General features: G+C 39.6%; 1 long non-coding RNA gene across 4 annotated transcripts in view; it reads right to left on the bottom strand.

Annotated features, from left to right (window-relative positions):
- Gm38477 overlaps positions 1–24,239 on the bottom strand; it is a 48,260-nt gene that overhangs the window by 18,792 nt on the left and 5,229 nt on the right. The window contains exons 3-4 of one of the 4 annotated variants that reach the window (XR_876204.1): positions 10,775–10,872; positions 5,550–5,648 (exon numbers count right to left, since the gene is read on the bottom strand). The exons of 1 other annotated variant lie outside the window; for it this stretch is intronic. This is a non-coding gene — a long non-coding RNA (predicted gene, 38477). Of the gene's footprint in view, positions 1–5,549; positions 5,649–10,774; positions 10,873–15,207; positions 15,484–24,239 lie in introns of those variants that run through there. 2 more of the 4 variants (XR_876201.2, XR_385015.1) reach the window with 2 other exon arrangements.

Genomic DNA, 24,239 nt, shown 5'->3' on the forward strand with positions numbered 1-24,239 from the left:
AATTAATTAATTAATTAATTAAACTTTCTTACTTTTACATATTTCAATTTTTGAAAAAAATATAACAATTTGTTTATAGGGGGAAAATGACTACAGGGGTGAAAAGAAAGTCTTACTGTTTCTAAATTGAGAAAGATAGCTCCATTGTGGGTTGAAAGGACCCCGAAATACGTATTGACACCATGAGCCCAGTTCTTCATAATGTGACCTCACTTGCAAATATGATCTCTGTACATATACATTTGCATGCGTCTGTGTGATGCTGGGGACCAGACCCTGCCCCAAGACCTCATCACAGCTTTGTTCATATTATTTTATGCTCGGTTCCCCTACATTAAACAAGTATTTCTTGAACTTTTGAGCTCCAGCGATTCTTCTGCATAAGCCTTCTACACCGTGTAACAGAGTGTTTCTACTATGGGATGAACCCACTAAAGAAGAAATAGGAAAAAACTTACTGAAAAACACCAGTAACTTAAAAACATATAAAGTGGGGTTTCCTGAGAAGTTCAGAGAGAAAATGTTCCTGAAGATCACTAACTTTGGAATCCAACTCTCCAGTTTTATGGGACAACAAGATTCTCTCACAATACACTGACTGTACCATGGACCCATGAGTGGAAATAAATCTCAGCCCCCTTATGATGTTTCTGTCAGAGTATTTTACTACAGTAACAGGGAAAGAAAAAAAGAACAAGATACCACTTACTCTCATAACAACAACAAAATGTCAGTATACATAGCACCTTGTCCACACACGCCAAAGATGCAGCTAAAAAGACTTTGTCAACTGCTTCTTTTCCATATATAAATATCACGTTCTTATCAGTCTAATATAGTTACAAGAAAAAAGCTGAAACTTTTTGTATATAATCCAAATGCCCTCCTGTCCTCCAAATTCTTGAATCATATCCAAGCCTTTGGGTTCTGGAAACTGACCAATTCAGAGTAATATCCAAGCTTTTATTGAACGCTGATCAATTTAAACTATTAATCCTTTTTAAGTCCTCACTTCTAGTTTTTGTAGCCATTGAAGCAGTTTCTTCAGATGAAGAATTTCAAACTATACCCAAAAGAAAATCTGTGATGAGAAAAGTATCTGTTTCATAGATTAGAGGTACTGCTGAAACCATGGATCACTTGTAAGTTTATTGGGAATCCCTCTTTGTGGGGATAAGAGATTGGGACAGCCAACATGAGCTACTTGTTAAGATAAACACTCAAGAAAGTTTCACTTTAAGAGCAAATGAGTTTGACACACCAATACGATTTCCGGAACATAGTTTGCAAACAAGCTGAAAGGTAGAAAAGAACCTTCTGGAAATGCCATGTTTCACTACCCTCCCCCACACATATACAGCCAAGATGCCTCCTACTTTTAACACAGGAAACATTTGTGGGATGAGTGTAGATCTGGAAGCATGAGATGTTGTTACCAGATCAACTACATTTGAAATAAATTAAAAGTTAAGGTCACAGATGACTTTGTCCTATTGAGTTTCCGCTTGTGTTTTTTAAGACCTAACTCAAAACCTACAGACTTCCTAACTTCTCCTTTCTCTAGATTTCAATTCTGTTAACTTCTTGAAACAATCATTTTTTTAAATTTCATTGGCATACTCTAGTGTGTGGGGGTGTTGTGAAGATAGTGTCTCTTGAAATCGAGCCTCAAATTCTAATATTAAAACTTAACTATTTGTAATTTAGAATTTAGCTACATTGTTTCAAATAATATGATTGACGTCATATGAAAGACTTGGAGGTTGAATGATGCATTTTAAAAAGATTAAATGCAACTGAAAGAGTCTACCAGCATCTGCCTCGTCCTGACTCTGCTCAGCCAAGTCAGGAGAGATTTCTACTCTATCAGCCCTTGATAGCTAACAGCAGCCTCAAGACATCACTGTTATTTTTAAAACATTTGTTATCCAGAGCTTTACCACTGCTCAAATACACATTCCCCCATTTCAGCCTCAATTCCCAAGTATGCTTATAATTGTTCAGGGTGGAAGAAACCTTCTTACCAAAACAGAAGCTCCCGAGCTCCCACCTTTACTGTCCTATATAACTTAGGCTTGTGAGTAAATATCATCTTATTCCATGCTCTCCAAATAACTGGGGTAAAGCATAGAAAATCCCATCAAGTCAAATTAATTATGTACCTGCTTAACCCCACTCCAATGACTCAGTCTGAAACACCACCTTTTGCTTCGTTAGAAGACACGCTAAACCACAAGCCCCCTCATTCTCTCTTTCCCTCGCTCTCCTCTTCCTACTCCATTCCTGCTCCTTTCTTATCCAAAATTATCCATGTAACACTTTCAGAAACATTAAAAACCCAGCTACGTGTTTTTATGAATTCGCTGGCATTGACTCATACCACCACCAATCAGTCATTCCTTCTCTTCAAACTTGATGAAATCATAATGATTCATGAGCTTTACTTGGAAAGGCTGTGGAACACACTCTTGTGGGGTCGATCAGCTATTATATTACCCAAATAACTTAGTTTGTAAAATAATAGAATAGCTGCATCCCTACATAAATCTAACATGCCAGTGACTTATGTAAGATTTTGGTCATATTTGACACAAGAAAAAGTGAGGCTGGAGAAATGTGTAGAGATTTGGAACTCACGGGATCTTAGCTCCTCGAGGTGAGTAGGAATCTAGTAGCTTCTAGCTTGGACAAAGAGGTGAGAGTCTAACCTACTCATCCCAAACTCCATGAAACCAATAGTCACACAGAAGTTCTAAAATAACCAGAAGGAATACTTCTAAATAAAGGGAAATCTGAAGTAAAATAGTAAAATATTCAGGTTTAGAGAAAATATCCAAAGGATCCAAGTGAAAGAGATGGGATGGTGATCATGGTTCAGGGCCATAGGAAGCATAGAGGTAAACAGTAGTCTTCTGAGGTTTAAGAGAAACAGACTAATTCAATCTCTCTCTTTTATCTTAACCAATCAAAAAACACAGCAGCAAAATTTTAATGTTCCTTTTACAGACACCAGTTATGAGAAAGAGCAGAAACAGAATTCCCCAAATGGCAGTCCCAATTCAGTTCACTCTCAACATTACAAAGAGAGATTCTCTACCATATGAGTTAAGCAAGGACAGCACATACCACTGGAAAGGTTTGATGGTTATAGGGTTAATTCTGCAGCTTGAAGATTCTATGCCCCATTATAGGGGAATACTAGGGCCAGGAAGTGGAAGTGGGTAGGCTGGGGAGCAGGGGGAGGAGGAGGGTATAGGGGAGGAAACTAAGAAAGGAGATAGTATTTGAAATGTAAATGAAAAAAACATCTAATTAAAAAAATAATTCTGTAGCTTTTTCTAGTGTTGACTGCTACTATAAGTAATTAAATTAACTTCATTAAGTTCACCTTACATGTGCATTTTAAATTTTTTGTGTTAAATGAAATACTGAAGCATTATAGACTCCAATATAGCTCTTAGAATGTGAAAGGCATATAATTCATATCTGTTTTTTTTTTCAGAAAGTTATTTTCAAAATAAAAACATTTCCTATTGTATACACAATGGACTTTCTGTCACCTGTTGAAAAGTGACACTGAAAACCACATCAACTCCACTTTGTGAAGAGGATGCTGCCAGGAGAAGAGAAGGCACTGCCAGGAAAAGAGATTATAGTTCCAGTTTCCTTCTAACAGAGCTCAGGTACAAAGAGGATCCTTCCAGTCCAGTTTCTCCCTTGTTCATATCTTGACACAAAAGTTCACAACGTTTCTTCTCTGTCCCAGAAACATCTTTGAGCAGAGAACACTATGTATCACACAAAATGTCACACTGACACCATTCTAACTGGAAACTACACATTTCTGAAACTTCCTGAAGTCCCATGTTCCCTTTGATAGGGCTATGTCCAAAATTTACTGTCCTCTGGAAAATATTAAGAGGCCACAAATTTGCTCTGATGACATTCTGTGGCTGAGAAATGTCTTTAGAGACACAATTCTAGAGTTCTCAAAGAGCCAAGATTCTCATCCTTGGGAATTTGTCAGCACCCAAAGCTGTGTATCTAGGCAACCATGAGATAAAACAAGAGGCTGGATATAGAGCAACAAAGAAATGTTATGAATTTAAGAATCAGCAAAACACTCATCCTATGATCTAGTTGTCTAGTCTCCCTTCTTTCTGTATGGCAATGATTAACCAGAACATTCATGAATGAGACAGTGAATTTATCATCTTCTGATTCCTGTCCTTTTCATTTCTCCTCATGCCCAATGTCCATTCCAGATCTGTCATTTGTGTCATCTGGCCAAGCTTAGAAATAGTGTCTTCCACCCTTGTTGTTATGCCAGTGCTATGCCCACAGAACTCCCTCTGCTCAGCACAGCTCATCTCTTTAACAGAACAGGTGTTCCTTAGAGTCCACAGAACCCAAAAATGTCAACAAGCTGAAGAGCCCACTGGGGAGAGAGAAGAAAGCAACCATAATGGGGGAGGGAGAGAGGGACCTGGGAGGGAAAGCAGACAGGGGAGAGGAGAGGGGAATGTGATATGATATTGAGTGGGGGAAAAAAGGACTAAAGCCCTGAGGGTCAGCAGAAAGAATGGAAACAGGCAACCTCAGGAGGTAGGAGCTTAGGGGGGACCCTCCAGAATTCACCAGAGACCTGGGAGGTGAGAGACTCTCAGGACTTAAAGAGAGGGACCCTAGATGAAATGCCCTACAGTAGCAAGAGGGAACTTGTAGAGCCCATCTCCAGCAGGAAGACAGGACATCAAGTAAGGGAATAGGGCTGCTATCCCACAGTTACAACTCTGATCCATAAGTGTTCCTGTCTGAAAGAACTGCAGGGATGGAAATGGAGAAAAGCCTGAGGAAAAAAAGGTCCAGCAACAGGCCCAAAGTGGAATCCAGCTCAAGTGGAGGCCCCAAGGCCTGACACAATTACTGAGGCTATGGAGTGCTCACAAAAAGGGACCTAGTATGACTGCACTCTGAAAGACCCAAAAAGCAACTGAAAGAGTCAGATGCAGATATTTGCACCCAACCAATGGACAGAAGCTGCTGACCCCTGTAGTTAAATAAGGGAAAAGCTGAAAGAAGCTGAGGCAGAGGGTGACCCTGTAGGAGGGCCAGCAGTGTCAATTACCTGGACTCCTGAGATCTCTCAGATACTGGACCACCATCCAGGCAGCATGCACCAACTGATATGAGGCCCCCAACACATATACAGCACAGGACTGCCATGTCTGTGTTTAGTCAGAGATGATGCACCTAACCCTCAAGAGACTGGAGGCCCCAGGGACTTTAGACGTCTGGTGGCAGGGGAGGCATCCTTGTGGAAACAGGAGGGTGGGGAGGCTGTATGGGATGTAGAACATTCAGAGGGTAGACCAGGATGGGAATAAAATCCAGAGTGGAAGAAGAAGAAAAACATTAATATTAATAACAAAGATACATTATCTGAAAAGGCAAGTGACTTAGAGCTACACACAGCATGCTCACCCTGCCCAAGGCCCATTGTGCCCTAAAGGAAGAGCTTGCTGGTCCATACGAATGAATTTGCAGTGTTGAGAGGTAGATTACCATATGTCGAGAGCTCTCGGGTCATCTCAGAATTTCAGAACCTCCTTCAGATGCGCCTTCTCTATAAGTAGATTCCTTCAGCTCTGGGGTAGAATCAGAAGAGTGGAGACCATATGGCTTTAGGCTTAGGATACAGGAATGCTAATTCCAGTCCCTTAGAGTGGATGTTAATTGCTTTACCTCCCTTCCACTAATTAATTCATCTGAGAGTCTGTAGTTCGTGATTCCAGTTCAAGACCATTTCATATAGGACTTCAGACTATAAACACTGGTCACCTTAAATATCAAATTTATTTTCTCCACTGATGTCAAATACTAGGGAATCCCTCCTACTGATTCCAACTGTTCAAAAACTCCTATCAACATGGGCATTGGTAAGCGGTTTTTGTAAATTCACATGCGGGATTTGAAGTCTGTTCTCTAGAAACTAGAAAACTCTGTCATAAATAATATGCAAAGAAATAGATGGAAGAGTTTACCCATAGGTCACAGATAGCCAAACCCTACTTTATATCACAAAGTACCAAAATGGAATATATGTTTATTACAAATCTGAACAACCCAAGATATCTGTTTTGAAACCAATCATTTTATTTCCCCACTTCTAGAAGATATGCATTTCCTAATATCCCTTTCTGTTTATTTTACCCTAACTACCCTAAGAATAATTTATTTAGCAAGTAACTATGAACAAGGGTTAAGGTTTGATCTGTTGCTATATAATGTAATTCTAAATTCTGGCTCTGATTGCCCCCTGGATGAGGCGATTTTCACAGACCCAATTGATGCTACGTAACCTTGCCCACCAAGTTATCCCTTGTTGATCAATAAAGATGTCTACAACCTATAGCTAGATAGAAGAGAGATAGGTGGAGTTTCAGTTCCCAGAGTTGGGGTCTGAGGAGGACCATAGGGAAGTAGAATTTAATAGTTAAAGGGTAGATTTCTGTCCAGCTCTAGTTTTGATAAAGGCTTATTATGAATATAAAGGTTTTATGTCTTTTATCTGGGAACTGAATGGTCAAAGGCAGGATAAAAACACCCAATTGAGATTACATCTTTACAGCAACAAAAAAGCTTCAAAATGTGATAATTTTTTATTATTATTTTATTTATTTATATTCCAACTGTCGTCCCCCCTCCTGGTCACCCCTCCCACAGTCCCTCATCCCATTATCTCTCCCTCTTGCCTCAGAGAGAGGGTACTCCCCCTCTCCACCCTCCCACCAGACATCCCTCTTCCCTGGGGCATCAAGTCTTTCGAGGATTAGGAAGATGCCATAACTTTTGAAAGCAGTGACATATTTTTCACAACCTGGTCCCAGAGATTTGTTGAGTGACCCAGGTGATATCAAGACTCCATTGATGGTCCTGGGGAAGAGACAACCTATTCAACATTTCCTCTGAGTATTATCCCCAAATACATGATAAGGGCTAAGTAAGTCTCTAGTAGAAGAAGGACCCAACTATCCATTATTTCTTGTACAAAAACCCATCTAGACTACGGCTTTCCTATATCGAGTTCTCTAGCCCCTACTATTGCATCTGAGTTTCTCATTGGATAATATATTCAGTGCCTATTTGGCTACTGCATGTTCTGCCTGGCTCTATGACCACCACAGTGAGCACAATTAATATCTGCCATATCAACCACCCTTAGCTTTGACTATCTCCTTTCCTCTTCATCCAAGCACTTATTCCTGAAATAATGTGGTGTAATGCTTATAGGTCTTAAAAAATATTTTTAATAATTAAATCTTAAAACACCCTGGTCTCAGCATATCATTTCACAAACCCAAATGATATTCCTTTCATTCACTGTCCTCTCTCTCCTATTGAAGACTCTTGAAGACATGGATAAGGTGCTGAGGTGAAAGACATTTCACACTGGCCAAGTCCTTCATTAAGGTATCTCTCTACCAGTAAGGTAGAGAGCCATGCTTCTAACTCTTTGACTTCTGACTCCTGAACTTTCTTCTTTGGCTTCTTTGGCTCGGTAAATCCAACACCTCTCCTGAGACAACTCTATGCCCACTTCTGCTACACCAGGCATATCATCAATCAAAAGAAACATCATTTGAACTGATGTCTCTCGCTTCTTTGTTTCCTGGGCTTTGCTGCCCATTCAAATTTAATATGAGATGTTGGCCTCTCATTTTCTTGGTCTGCATGTGGCCTAGGGTGGATCATCATTCAGATGGACTGAAAGGTCTATTAAAATTCTGGTGTCTGAGCTCTGCTTTGGGAAATATTGGATTAAAGTCTCTGGGTGTGAGACTGAAAAATTTGCTTTTCATCTGTTAACCTTTCTCTCCCACCCACACATTTCCATGTACACTGTTTTTAAGCACTGGATTAAAAACAAAGATCCACTCCCCACAGCTGGCCTCTACCATTCCATGTCTATATAGAGTCAGTGAATTTTCTGCCCTTGTAAATCTGGGGAACATGTGGTTGAATGGGTTGCCATGGTAGCTGAATGTTTCTCCAGATCTTCTGGTGGAAGCGTGAACCAAAGCTCTCAAGGGTGCTATTTGTTTCCATGATGTTACAGGGTATATATTCTCACATGCCTAGGCACTAGGAACCCCCTCCCCATGCCTGTACACAACCTCCTATGCATGGTTGGGAGGAAGCAAAGGGAGTCGGGGTACAGATACCAAGTCATGAACTCTGTCCTAGTGAACTGCTCTCTGTGGCAATCACTGAGAAGTCTGATGCTAGGTTGGGCATAGGAAAAGAAGGCATGGTGTCAGGGTCTGCATTCCTGGGAATTGGGTTGGTAATTCTCTAGAGAAATATCTGTTGAATGGATAGATGGATGAGATGGATGGATGGATGGATGGATGGATGCATGGATGGATGGATGGATTTTAGAAAACAGTGAATAAATAAGTCTACAAATGGATGGATGGATGGATGGATGGATGGATGGATGGATGGATGGATGGATGGATGGATTTTAGAAAACAGTGAATAAATAAGTCTACAAACAGTCAAGACTCAGGAAGAGAGAGCTGCACTGTTTGAAAGGCATTTTAGTTACGCATAAGCATGCTTTTTCACAAAATAACTCAAACTGCTTATTGGTATGCTCTTGGCGAACAAGATTCTGGCAAAGTGCTGAGTCTAAGAAGCAGCACGAATTATACTTTTTTGGGACTATGCCTTTGTGATTTTGCTATTAACCAAAGCAAATAAGTAGCAACCATGTAATGTGTTTATTATCCCAATCATTGAAGTTATGACAAATCTCCAACATAACAGTTTGCCACAATCATTGTTGGAGACAAGAAGAACATTCTTTAGAAGCATATGGGCCTGTGGGTGTGGGTCTGTGGTGCGCAGTACTGAGGAAGGGACCATAGAAGCCTGGAAAAAGTCATGCATGCAAGCTTAGAAAGCAAATTGCACCTTTTTCAGCAAATTGGAAATTGATGGTGTGTAAATCTGAAATCCTAGCAGTGACTATTATTTCCACCCAGGCTATTATTAACTGGTAATATTTTCTCTAGTAAACACTCAGTTGCCCATGGCAACTGGAGTTGTGTCATATAGACACAAGGGCTCCCTGGCTTTACCAGAAACATGGAGAGCGTTTTAAATCAATTTTAAAAAATGCAAAGAAGTTTGCCAAGAACAATATTTTTGAAATAGTAGACTCGGTTTTTACTCGAGATAAAGAAGAAAACTCTAATGAAATCAAGATGGATGCATTGCCACAAGCCTTCCTATCTAATGTTTGCCAGACAAGCAAGAAGTACCCTTCCTTGCGCCTAAGCCCTGTGTTACTCTGTAGCAAAATGAGGTCCTATGCCTCTTCTCAGGAAATCATTGACACCATAAGCTGTTTTCACTGAGTCCCTTAACTTAAATCTCTTCTTCACTGCTTCTCCCAATCAATATTTTAATACCAAACATTAGTATGAATGCACAGCATGCATGTGAGGAATTGCACAAATTATAGCAACAAGGCTTAAAAAGAGTTTACAGTTGCCATGCTTCTTGTAACTGCTGCACACAGCTGAAGGTGAGAATGTTCTCTGTTTATTCGGAGTTTCTAATTTTCCTAAAAAAATAATAAAATTACCTGTTTTTTTCCTCATGTAGGGAACAAAATTAATTTTCTATCTGTATGAAATTTACATACAATGACTTTTTTTACATGAATTTCCAACGATAAAATCTGTCTGAGGTGTCTGTGAAGTGGGGGTTGGGGGGGGGGCGTCTATGTTACAGAAGTCAGTGGATTTCATGGTCATACGAGTTTTAAATTACCACTAACTATGCAGCCTCAACAACTCATATTCACTTTCATGCCGTTCTATGGGCTAGTAATCTGAGACAGAGGTGTGTGTGCTTGTTTTCTCTCTAAGGCTGTGCCTCCCTTCTGGCCTCTGGTGATTGGTTATATTGATCTTGTCTTTGATCTTCCCATCTTCTGTATTCATGCTCACGTGAAGTATGTGTCCCTTTTTATCACAGTGTCCTTTTTATGAAGATATTGGTCATGGGACCCACCATCTCATTGTAGTTTCTCCTTAACTGCACTAGGCATATCCATGTGAACTTCCCCTCTAAAGTTCTGCCAGTTAGAACTTCAATGTATAGATTTGGGGGTGGGGGGCATGATAAAAGTCATGATGAATGTCAGAATACATTAGAATAGTTAGATACTGATTATCATAGCATATAAACTTATGCTGCTTATGCCGAATGCTTGGGTATCCCCCAAAGGGGCAAAGAGCATGAAGCCTGCCTATGGTGTGGCTCATCTTCCTTCCAGACTCTCCAACTCCTATCTTCATCCCTCCTTTGAATTCTAGATGGTTGAAATGGCTTAGCAACTCACAACAATATAACATCCATTAACTTGGTTTTTGGAAGCTACTCTTTTGCCCAAGCTTCTCTTTAAAAAGTGACTCTAGAATGGTCTTCTAACCATTAAATTTTTTAATGAATCTTCAAATTAAACTCCAAGATATGGAAAACATTATATTGAGGAGACTCAACATGGAAATTCTTCCCAAATCAAACAAAATATACCGAAGGAAATGATAGTTGTACAATCTGACCCAGATTTACATGCAAATTGATGTGACAATAAAATGCTAGCGCCTCCATCATCTATTGAAATAACAATGTTGCTAATATACAAAAAAGACAATATACATCTCAAAATCAGTAATATAGAGAAACAAAATGTTACCTATCAGGTCTGAGAGTCTGCTGTCAGTTGGCTGAGGCAAGAAAAACTCCCGCTTGGAACAACAGGGTGCATTCAGTTTAGCTCACCATGAGTTGCTTCTAAGATGGAAGTTCAGGGTCAAGGGAAATAAAGTCAGTACACAAACACATTTCTACTTCTTTTCTATCTCCTAACATCTCATTGGCTAAACTAGATTGCATGATCAAGTAAAAATTGTGACAGAGACCCACGAGCTCCATGGAGATGAAGACTGTGAGTATTTGCTAACCATGAAATAGTCTGTGACAGGAAGGACGAAAAGAAGGTCATAGAGATAGTCACATCGAGGAAACACAAAATCACTGCATTGGTTTTAGTCTGAAGCTTTCCTCAGATCCATTAAGAGTTTCCAGAGTTTGCTATTGATGAGAACGAAAGGATAATGGTAGTTGTTTCTTGTTTGCTATAGTTATAATTTAAAAATGATATGACAGACTGGTTGATAACAACAACAGAAACTAGTTTATTCACAAGTGTGGAGGCTGGAGATTTGATATCAAGTGGTCAACTCAAGGTATCCAGAGAGTAGGTTTGCTCTGATGTAGGGCAAGGTCAACAAATCACCATCTCTCTAGCCATGCTCTGGCATGATCCTTCTTATAAAAATTCCAGTCACACTGCGTTAGGACCCACTCTGAAGTCTACATTCTACCAACTGGCAATTCAGATTTCTACATATAATTCATTGACACCAGAGAGACAAAAACATGGGTCTTGGAATCAAAGAGAAGTAGGCTTCAGTCTTACATCCAAAGCTTACATAGCACAGGAGTAGCTTTTCCAGGTTCTCAAAACCAAAATTGTATATACAAAGCTGGAGACTGTAATATTAGCTTTGCAGGACATTTTGCAATGGCTTTCAGGAATAAACAAAATAACACACATTTAAAAACGTATTGCCTAACACACTGATGCAGAACAACCACAGATAATTATTGCCACTGTTATTTGACTATTCAACATTTTAACAAGGCACATTCTGTACTAAGCACCAGAGACAACACACAGTGCCAGTTATAAAGCAAGGTGATGCAAAATTCACATAGAAGTGGGAGAGAAAACAACAGAAAATAGTCTGCAGGCCATGATGCCATTATGTCATTTAGAACTATTTCTTCTTTAAGAATAAAAAGCCTAAAGAAAGACTTTCTTAGTCTTCCATTGAAAGGACCTTCTGGGCCACAAACGCATATTGCTATGCTGACTGCATAGATGAAAAACTGGGACACATGGAAATTTTGTGATTTCACTGTCAACTTGGAGTCAGTAAGATAAGCTATTGCTAGAATCCACTCTTTCCTATAAGCATGGCTCTCTGAGTCAACTGCTTTCACTCCTTTCTTTGCTTTGAAGATCATATACAGCTTGATTGGAAAGTTACACTCTATAATTTCACAGTGATTACATGGCCCTGAAGATCGTTTTGTAAGTAAACGTTTTGAAACCAAAGATAATCATTGTTATACAACCATAACCCTTTTTCTTATGCCATGTTCTCCAACCAGAAATTTATCCAAGCTAAAGTTACGCTTCATAGTCTCAGGGGCAGGCAGCCAGCTTGGCTTTGCATTGCTACAACCCTAGCACCACTGGACTCTCTGAAGACAGCCTCAGGGATAACCTCTATCCTTGTCACAGATGCACATACACAAGCTGTCACTGTACTCTCAACACAAGGGCTGACAAACACGGTACACTGAGATGAATTAGACCACAGTCTTTGTGCAGGGGTGAAATACCCTGTTCAGGAACTCAGCAACATGCTACTGATTTCTGGACACCAGCCCTTCTCTCTCCTAAGAAACTTTATAATCACTATGCCAGGTCATTTCCAAACTTTCTGCTTCTCAAGTCCCTACTCTAGGCTAGTACAGACCTATCTCTCATTAGAAATACCAGAGGACAGTTTGCAAAATAGGCTAAAGTATTAAATATGTTAATAGAGTCTCTTTTTTCAAGTAATGCAGAATTCCAGCTTTATTTGAAATATGTCTGAAAATTTTATACAGTATTAAAAATTTAGACCGTGTACCCTATATGGACCTAATAGCAAATGAATCCCAGTGATATTCCACTCTGTGATTTTCTAAATGTACATGCATGTCACTCATGCACACACACACACACACACACACACACTTACATCATTTCATTTTGTGTAAATGTGTGTGCCTGTGCATGCAGCAGTACACGTGTGGAGATCTAACACCTATTGCAAGTGAGTGGATTATCTTCTTCTACTGTGTTGTTGGTCCCAAGGATCGATTCCTATCAAGATCAAAGGCAAGCATCTTTACACAATGAATACCTCACCAGCTCCACACATGGCAACTTAAACTATCTTAAGGAAAAATCATATGCTTACCTCCTTAAATAAGGAATGGATATATTGACAAACCAAATCAATTGGTTTTACTAGAATTTTGGGATTCATAAAGCAAAATAAGAGGAAAAAAACTTATTTAGCTAGAATAACCTGATAAAATATCAATTTTATAGTTTTCTCTCTACATTATTTACATCTTGCTTGGTCACTAGCCTCTTCTAAACAATAATCACTAGATTTTGCTCTGTGGAAATAAAGATTGTGTCCTCTGTTAATAAGTCTGTGATAGTTTTGTCTAGATAAGTTTGATTAGTGTGTGTGTGTGTGTGTGTGTGTGTGTGTGTGTTAGATTCATTACATATTTAAAAATACATATATCAGAATAAAAACATCTAGTATAAACAAAATACATAATGGCATGGCAAGACCCTATTGATGAAGACACCACATACTTTGGCTATAGGACACAAAGAAAACAAATCCAAACTGACTAGGAATCTCCCTGTTATCTAGCTTTTGTGGTAACTGAAGAAACTACATGGAATGCTGGGGGAGAAAAGAAACAATCTTACCTAGTATAGGATGCTGATGCTCTAAGACAGACCTGCCAGAGAAGATGTGCTTAGTGTTGTAATAGTGCCAGCAACTATATGGGTTTGAAGCCTAACTCACAAGAGGAAATTTCATGCTTGGGACTGTAGTCCTCACCTAAATCCCATAACTGGGGAGGTCATAGATCCTTGGGTAAAACCTACTATTACTATTTTGTCCAATGGCCAGGCTGGGAAAATGCTTTTTAAAATATTTATGCTTATAGCCATAGGCCTGGATTCCTCTCAGTCTTGGACAGAGTCTTCTTTATCCAGTGTCTCTCAATGAGAGATGCATAATTTAGTCAAAGCACTGAGAATAAGAGACTGGGTATTCAGCCTTCATGGGGCATGATTATTAACACCAAACACTCACATCAGATCTTTGGGGACAACTCAGAAGAGGAGGTAGAAAGAATGCCAAGCTAGAGGAAGGGGAGGGATTCTTGGAAATACCATCTTCTGGGCGTGAGAGGTAGATCACTCATGCACCTGTAGTATCTTCACAAGACCCACACAAGATCATATCCAGGCATAAATGGAGTAGACCAACTCTCCATGCAGTCCAATAAACTTGGAGCTGTGAACAAGCCTTCCAGGTGCCTGTTGGAAATTCTCTGCTTGGACATACATGCTTGGTGGAAAAACAAGAACATCAATCCCTGTGCTCTCTGGAGAGAACTATGGTCTCCAAGGAGCACCATTATGAGTGTGCAGAACTCATCTTTTTGGGGACTATGATTATCCACAGTCCAAACTACCTGGTACATTGATAGCCTGACTCATCCTTTGGAAAATGTTTCTAGTGAGTTCTATTTTTTTATTCTAAAGCCAGGATATTAAAGAAGCTTAACCAGTGCCTTTGTTAGGTACCTTCTGAGTGTTACATGTCACATGTATCATTGCTGTTGGGCCTTACCACCATTGTTCTGGTAGGTATTATCATCCTTACACTTTATAGATGGAGAAAAATGACCTCAGGGGATTGTAAGCTTTTCCCTAAGCGGAATAGAGCACACATGTTCCTGCTTGTGCTTCTACTGTTTGGAAACAAAGAGCAGAAGTTTAGAACCCTCTATGGTCATATATCAATCAGTGTGACACTGGCAAAGTAAAGCCTGAGACAGCCTGAGATTCTTCCTGCTCTGGTCTATTCAGTCCTTCCAGCATCAAGAACCTTCAAATATTTCTGACAGAAACACCTTCAACCTTAAATTATACTGATCAGCTACCATTTTCCAGAGTCACAAGTTAAAACGTGTCTTGTTTGATAACTCATAAAATGTTTACAGCTTGGACGTATTCGGTCTCTGTCATTGACTTCTCAGAATCCTGCCTCACTTTGCTGTGGTCATGTGGGTTTAAAAAAAAAAAACTCATCTGGAAGACATAATATTGATGTCTACTTCCCTCCTTATTCCATTTTCACTTTTCAGTGTAAAAGCAATACGTTGGGGACTTGGTAATGGTTTTTTACTGTTTTCATTGTTTCTAGAGACAGAAATGTTCCATATTCATATTTCCCAATAAATTTGTCATCAAAACTTTTCAGAAAACCCTCATTAATCTTAGTCCTTTCCTCCATGGAAATGAAGAGGCCTTGAAGCAATTTGAGTATGAGTACGCTGTTGCAGAGCCAGCAGCAAAACTGAAGATAACTCTTTTCAAAACGTTTCAGATGTCTCTCAGATAACTTCTAGTCATTGTTAATATTAGAGCATAACTTTTTTTGAAGATAGGAAGAGAAGGAGAACCTAGAAGCAGAGCAAAACAAAAAAAGAACACAGCATCACTTCCTGCAGACTGGAAAATATAATCTTGCACTCATTTTTGTCTGGCAGATATTGCCTGGTACATTCTGTAGAAAGGAAAGTAAGACACTGGAGGGAATCACAACAAAAATTCATGTCTTTCTGTTCATGGATGCAGGTCCAACAAATGGGCAAACCAGCTTATGACTTCTTTATTATTATTACTATCATTATTATTATTATTAAATCTTTTTATACAGTTCAAATTTTATCCCCCACCTGGTCCACCCTCTGACTGCTCCTCATCATATACCTCATCCCCTCAACCTCATCTCCAACAGAATGTCCTCACACACACCCCACAACCCTCACCAGATCTCTCCTCTCCCTGGGACCTCAAGTCTCTCAAGGGTGAGGTGCATCTTTGCTCACTGAGGACAGACCTCGGGAGTCCTCTGCTGTACATGTCTAAGGGGTCTCATATCAGCTGGTATATGCTGCCTGGTTGGTGGCTCTGTGTCTGAGAGATCCCAGGGGTCCAGATTAGTTGAGACTACTGGCCTTTTTATGGGGTCACCCTCTTCCTCAGCCTCTTCCAGCTTTTCTGTAATTCAACCACAGGGGTCCTTGACTTCTGTCCATTGGTCAGGTGTAAGTACCTACATCTGACGCTTTCAGCAGCTTGTTGGGCCTCTCAGAGGAAAGCCAGGCTAGACTCCTGTCTGTAAGCTCACCATAGCATAGTCATAGTGTCAGGCCTTGGAGCCTCCCCTTGAACTGGATCCCAATTTGGGCCTGTCACTGAACTTCCTTTCCCTCAGACTCTTCTCCATGTTTTGTGCATGTAGTTCTTTCAGATAGGAACAAATCTAGGTCAGAGTATTTGACTGTGGGATGGCAACCTCATGCCTCCACTTGATGCCCTCCTGTCTTTCTACTGGAGATGGACTCTACAAGTTCCCTCTCCCCACTGTAGGGCATTTCATCTGAGGTCTCTCTCACTTTGAGTCCTGAGTGTCTCTCACCTCCTGTGTCTCTAGTACATTCTAGAGGGTTCCCCCCTTCCTCCTTAGAAATCTGCTTTAACATAGATTGTCCTTACAGAATTCTAGATGGACTGCTTAGGCAGGGTTTTGGGTTGCTGAAAATTTGATCTCAGTCAGCTCCTGATTTCCTGTCTAATCTTGAGACCTTCATCTCTGTACCCCATTTCCTCATTAGTAACATTATTCAAAAAATATGAACATATTTTGGGAGAGGGGTCAAAAGGAGGCTAAGAAGGCAAAAGAGGAAACACAAGGAATGGCTTTTTCAGATTCAGAACTCAGATGGCCTGAGTATCTCATCAAGGGTACGTGGGCCACTCACTTTGCATTCTTAAAAGCCAGCAAGAGAAAATAGTTTATTCAAAGCTTTCAATATTGAAAATATTAAATATTCAAAGACATAGACATATTTAATATGACTTACTTATGTATACATGTATATACATATACATATATTATATGTATATATGTGTTTGTAAACATCTCATATTATTCCATTGATATATATATATATATATATATCATGTTTATCAGAGCTTCACTATCATGTTTCTCTATCTATAAATTTAAATTTAAGAATTCAATTACAATGAAAAGGAAATAAAACCCTTTGTAAGTACATATTTAAAAATATTTCAAAGCCACTGTGGTTCTTGTTTAAACTTAGGCTCGGAATAGATGCAGAGTGTAGGAGAACAGTATGTGTTTCTACATATCCAGGAGCCATTCACCCGTGAAAACCACCGAACAATCAGTATGAGCATCTGAGGAGCAGAGAATGACGTCAACCAGATCAACTTTTTCTTTTGAAAGATTTATTTATTTTTATTTTATGTGTGTGTGTGTGCCTGCCTCGGCCTGCCTGTATGCCCACCACATGTACACTCAGTACCTGCCAAGGTCTGAATAGGACATCGGGTCCCTGAGATCTAGAGTTACAGCAGTCGTGAGCTGCCATGTGTGTAATTGGAATGTGTCAGGGTCCTCTGCAAGGGTCAAAAGTGCCCCCAACTGCTGAGTCATCTCTCCAGCTCCAACATGGACTCTCTTAAAAACTGTGCTTTTTTTAACCCTGACTGAGAGTCTTATCTAGATGTTTTGAAGCAATACCCAAGATACAATTTACAAAACACAAGAAAATCAAGAAGGAAGACCAATGTGTGGATACTTCATTCCTCCTTAGAACAGGTAACAAAATATCCAATGAAGGAGTTACAGAGACAAAGTTTGGAGCTAAGATGAAAGGATGGACCATCCAGAGACTGCCCCACCCGGGGGTCCATCCCATAATCAGCCACCAAATGCAGACACTATGGCATACACCAGCAAGATTTTGCTGAAAGGACCCTGATACAGCTGTCTCCTGTGAGGCTTTGCCAGTGCCTGGCAAATACAGAAGTGGATGCTCACAGTCTCTATTGGATGGAACACAGGGCCCCCAATGGAGGAGCTAGAGAAAGTACACAAGGAGGTGAAGGGGTCTGCAACCCAATAGGTGGAACAACAATATGAACTAACCAGTATCCCCAGAGCTCATGTCTCTAGCTGCATATGTAGCAGAAGATGGCCTAGTCGGCCATCATTGGGAAGAGAGGCCCCTTGGTCTAGCAAACTTTATATGCCCCAGTACAGGGGAACGCCAGGGTCAAGAAATGAGAGTGGGTGGGTAGGGAAGCAGGCCAGGGGTAGGGTATAGGGGACTTTCCCGGATAGCATTTGAAGTGTAAATGAAGAAAATATCTAATAAAAAATTGAAAAAGAAAATTAACCCTATATCTGAACTACTCAATCAGAATTTCTGAAAATACCCAACACAACACCCCAGGCAATCCTGGAAAACAGCAACAATTTATCTGATTATTTAGGGAGTTTCAAAGCATATACTGATCACTCACTGTAATTTTTCTTTGTTTTTTTTAATTAAATATATTAACATATATATTATAATATATAATAAATGAACAGAAGTTTATACATTGCCTTAGTCAGGGTTTGTATTCCTGCATAAAACATCATGACCAAGAAGCAAGTTGGAGAGGAAAGTATTTGTTTGTTTATTCAGCTTACATTTCCACATTGCAGTTCATCACCAAAGGAAGTCAGGACAGGAACTTGGAGGCAGGAGCTGATGCAGAGACCGTGTGGGGGAGGGGTGCTGCTTACTGGCTTGCTCAGCTTCCTTTCTTATAGAGCCCAGGACACCAGCCCAGGATGGTACCACCCACAATGGACTGTGCCCTCCTTCCTTGATTGAGAAAATGCCTTACAGTTGGATCTCATGAAGGCATTTCCTCAAGGGAGGCTCTTTTCTCTGTGATAACTCCAGCTTGTGTCAAGTTGACACATAAAACCATCTGGCACATATATTTATTTACTTGTGCTTATTTGTACCAACAATAATTAAAGAAGAGAATGAATCTGGGTGAGAGTGAGGGACAGACATGGGATGGATAGGAATGAGGAGAAGGAGAGGGAAACTGATATAATTATGTTTTAACTAAACAAAATAATTGAGTAAACAAAGTCTGAATTGACAGTTTGTTTGACTTTGTTTTGAATATACTCACAAATTTTATTCTATAGTTCAAATCACTCCCATGACTTTAGTTCTATTTATATAACGTCCACTGCCACAAATAACATGCTGTGGGCTCACTGTTTCTTCCCCTCACACTACTGACATTTTGGGTCATATAATTTTTTGGTCAGGAAGCTGTCCTTTGTGTGGTAGATGTAGCAGCATCTACGGCTACTACTCAGGAGGAATCTATAGCGCACCTTCTCAACCCTCCTGCTACCTCTCTCGGGACATGTATACTCAGGTTGATGCCTGTGACAGTCTTACTATCTCCATGTCCTCTGTCACCCTGGTCCATATCCATTATTCAATCCCTAGAGAGAAGGGATTGAGTAAAGATTCTCTTTCTGCGAACTCTCCTATAAGCACTCATGCAAGCAAGGCCCATTTTAGGGATTAAACCACTGGGGCCTCTCAATGTCAGGCTTCCCCTTGGCTCCAAAGCCTCATAGAGAGAATAAGCTGCCTTCACATTGAGGTGACTTGTATTTAACCTCTTACCATTAAGGATTTGGATTTATCACATTCCCCAGTCATTCAGTAACTTTGAGTTACTTGAGACAGATTAAATCTCTTACAGAAACAAATACATATCTTAAAAATCAAGAAGGAATAGAAACTCACCCTTGGGATCTAAATTATTTGCAAGAAGTAGGAGAGCAATGAGAAAGAGATAGTCCTGGACTGTCAAAAAATTAAATACTAAATAAATAGATGTAAATACATAGTTATCATAACTTAAATTGAAAAAAATCAAGTTTTCCCTAGCAAAGGGACTAGTGCAGTGAGAACTGGGTATGTGGGTGTTGTTTCTTGAGATACATTCTGTAACTATTAAAACTGATTTATGACAATCTCTAATATTACTCTCATGGCAGAGTCTTCAGAGAATTCCAGAGAGTCAAAGGTATCTTTGTCTCGCTTCTTAGATAAAGAAATGGGCTTTTCATGGTATATTTTGGTTTGGACTTTTTCCCCAAATTAGTACAAACATAGATTTACTAACGATATAGAATGCTTTCTTATACACAGCAAAGCAACTATCTCCATGCTATGGATAAAACTCCAGCAAAGAATGATGAGGTCACATACTCAAAGTTAATAAATAACAATTCTCAGACTTACACAGGGACATGTTGATTCTGGGCTGAGTATAATTTATTATACAGCCTGGCTACTTCTGAATCATCAGAATATGTGTGCATGTGTGTCTGTGTTTGTGTATCTGTGTGTGTGCCTCTGTGTGTGTCTGTGTGTTTGTGTGTGTGTCTGTGTGTGTGTGTATGTGTACATGTGTGTCTGTGTGTCTGTGTCTGTGCCCTTATTTGTGTGTGTGTGTGTGTGTGTGTGTGTGTGTGTGTGTGTGTGTGTGTGTAATAGACTTGAAAGGGAGGTAAGAGAGAGTGTGTAGAGAGAGTAATATGAATGCATTTTATACATGTCCTCTTTGTTAAATCGTCAAAGAACAAACAATAAAAATGTATAAATAAAATGGTGATTTTGAGAAGAAGAACGAATAAGTAAGATTCTAAGGTAGTCAAAGCAGGACTCTCCTTTAACTTCTTGGTAGAATGCTCTGTTTGGCACATTTCAGGACAAGGTGTGGGAACTCGGCCTTACTGCCCAAGAGCTAACTAATCCAACTTTCCTTATCTCTTCCTCTAAAGGTCAAAGTAGTAGAACCATTACCACTCATACGAAGGGGTGAACATAGTGTTCAGTTTCATATTCCATTGTGGCAAATATTGTGAATACCTGTCATTTCTCTTCCTGTCCCCTCCCTTCCCTAGTACCTAATAAAATGGGAGGAGACAGGTAGGGTTTTCCCTTTGCTCAAAGCAGTTTCCTGTAGGTTTCAATTGTTTCAACGGGGAACAGTCTACTAGCAAGCAATTAATATTCTGAAATGATTAACTTTCAAAGAAATTTCCAAATTCTTTCTGATAAATAGAAGTCATTTTCCAAATGTATTCAGGGGAAACAGGCACACCCCTACCTTCTGGTTCTCTTATAGAGGAACATCTATGTGGTCATCTCTTATAATTCTGATACAAAAATTTCCATCCAATATAAACAGCAATTGTTTGATATATTGTCTGCCATAACTGATACAATCTGGGGATAGAGCACTCTTAATGATACATCGTATGTCTGGATAGAATCCTCATTTGTTAACTGCTGCTTATTTGTGGAAAGCTAAGTGAAAGTGACTTGATAATTTGAAAATTATTTAGTGATTTATCAGTAAGCCAGATAGGAGAACTAGAGAAGACAGCATATGGAAGACTGAAAAGCAAAAAATTACAATTCATCTCAGAGGAGAACTGAACTTTGTGCAAACAATCAATCAATCTTTAAAAACTAAACTTACAGTTTTCCTCTTATGAATATTTGAATTTATTATGATGGTCCCTTAGCATGACTGTATCTATAGCTGTCTCAGCATTTCATGTGTATGCGTTACGGTCCCAAAGTCCAGGCTTCCTGCTGGGCTCCTGCACATCCAAAATGCAACTTGATATGTTTTTTTTCATAAGTTTACAAAGTATTAGTTGTACAAAACATAAAATGAGGGACTGTAAGAATGATTCAGCCATTAAGAGCACTGTTTGCTCTAGAAAAGAACCTGGGTTCATTTGCTAACACCAACATGGCTACTTATACCATCTGTAACTCCAGTCCTAGGAGATGCAACACCAACTCTGGGCTCCACTGGACACTAGATATGCACGTGATGTGTGGACATACAGGTAGACATAATACCTGTACTTATAAAATACATTTTTAAAAATGTTTTTAAATTGAATGAACTACAAGAGGATGAAGGATTCTAATATTTTAACATTATTATAACATTACTCATTTCTTTGCCTTTCTTAAGGTCCTGGGTAATTGTAAGGTTTCAAAACAGACACTTATTGTTATTTTATTTTTATATTTTTATCCCTATATCACTATTTTCCTCTGGAATATTAGCGACACCTGTCACCTGCCTCCTTTCCATTCTTAGTCCCATGTCGATCTTCTTTCTCCCTTTATTTCACTTCATTATTTAGTCATTTTAAAGATTAATTAACCAAAAACGATGTGGCCTGCTACCTATGCAGATTTTGCCTCAGTGTTTTTTTTTCTTTTTCTTTTTCTTTTTCTTTTTCTTTTCTTCTATTAGAGATTGAACCTACAGCTCTGTCTGTGTAATTTTAGCAAGCTAGTCTAGCACTGATATGCATCCACAGTTCCTTGGTACCACCACCCTCTTCAGGGTTGTTTTTCTGTCTGTGTGTTTGCCTGTTTGTTTGTTTGTTTCAGTCAAGGCCTGACTGAAACAAACCCTGTCTGGTATTAAAGTTGTGACTGCCCGGCTTTGCCTGTTTGAGTTACAAGCCTGTGCTACCAGACAGTGTTTAACCCTACTTAACAGCAGATCCCTATTGCTGAAGACAGCATACACTTGAGCCATAGGACACGCATAAACCAAGCTAGGGTTAACTTGGATGCTTCATCTCCACCGGCTCACCACAGAGTGTGAGGAGTGGCTGTATAAGCTGTGGGAAGAGAAAAGTAATCATTGGCCTTATCCAGTTGTAAATTTTGTGAGAATAACAACTTTCTGAGCAAGATAAAGTCACTTACATGATGGCGGCAGAAAGCAGTAGAAATACCCACTCGCTTTCTGATTGTATTAAAGGTACCATTCCACAAAATGGAGCTCATACCTGGCACAGTTACTGGGTACATAAACCTGTGGCTATATAGCTTATAAGCCTGGGGAAAACCTAATACTATTATTCTGCTTATGGCATGGAGTATTAAGCCTTACCCCTGACTACTTTTCATTATGCTCAGAGATTAGTCCATCTCTCAACTCTCATCAGAGCTTCTTTTATCAGTATGTGGAATTTTAAAAAAAGGTTCACAACTGGGCAAGATTCAGAGGAAATGGAATATCTATATCACATACTCCTCCAAAGACTGGGGGATCCTCTCAGAAGCAGCTGAAAGATTTTAAGAGGCAGAAGCAGCAGATGACGACAACAGTGTTTCCTAGACACAAAGGGGTAATGGTGTATATGACTTCACAGTGGTTGTGACAGCATTTATAGACCTACACTAGATCAAGGCAGAAAAGTCCCAGAATGGAGGAAAAAGATAATTGACAAAGGCTGGTGCCGGGGGTGGGGGGAGGGAAGGGAGGGAGGAAAGGGAAAAGGAGAGGTAGAGAAGAGGGAGAGGAAAATAGAGAGAAGAAAGAGAGGAAGAGGGGGGAGGGAAGAAGAAAAGGAGGAGGAGGAGGAGGAGGAGGAGGAGGAGGAGGAGGAGGAGGAGGAGGAGGAGAAAGAGAGTTTTCTCTAAGAGTGTGGATCATGGTAGGTCTAACACACTCCAGTAGGTGGCCATTTACCCAAAACTATTTAGGCAGCACCAATGGGACTCAGTAGATCTTTATTTTTTTAAAAGAAATGCATAAGGACACAAAGTTGCGTGGGCCTGGAATGTGGGGGATCTTCAGTGAGAAGGAGGAGATGGGAGAACACAGTCAAAATACAATGTATAGAGTATACAAAATTAATAGAAACATTTTTTAAAAAGATATGTCAGAATAATTGATGTTTCTGCAAGTGGCTGTGTTTTATAAACAGAGTTGTAGCTTCTGTTTTCTATCAGATAGTTCATAGAGACATTGTTTACTTTGATATATGTTTTGAATACTTTTATAATGATGTTAATGACCTAAATTTTTGGCACTACCCACACGTAGTATTATCTCTAAAGCATTAGAGTACAGCATCATTAATTCTGGTATTTATACCCCAACCTAATAACTTTATTTGAATGAGATTTCTGAATCTTGAAGCAATCCTTTCCATAAATTCCATGTTTAGAAAGATCCTTGTTGCCTGTGGTGTGTCCATTCCAGTGGATGTGATGAAATGCATAGAAACTTACCAGCAAGAAAGAAGTCTGTTAGTCATGTGGTAGTGTTAATCTGTCAGGCATTACCTCATGAGTCATTTAGAGGAAAGGGCAGGGTTTCCTCTTGAATTCATTACAGCATGAAAGGTAGCATTTAGAAGGTAAAGTACACAAAATGAGACTGTACCTCTCAGGTAGAAGCATGTTTCCCATGAGAAAGT

This window comes from Mus musculus, chromosome 16 (genome assembly GCF_000001635.26).
Source record: "Mus musculus strain C57BL/6J chromosome 16, GRCm38.p6 C57BL/6J".
NCBI lineage: Eukaryota > Metazoa > Chordata > Mammalia > Rodentia > Muridae > Mus > Mus musculus.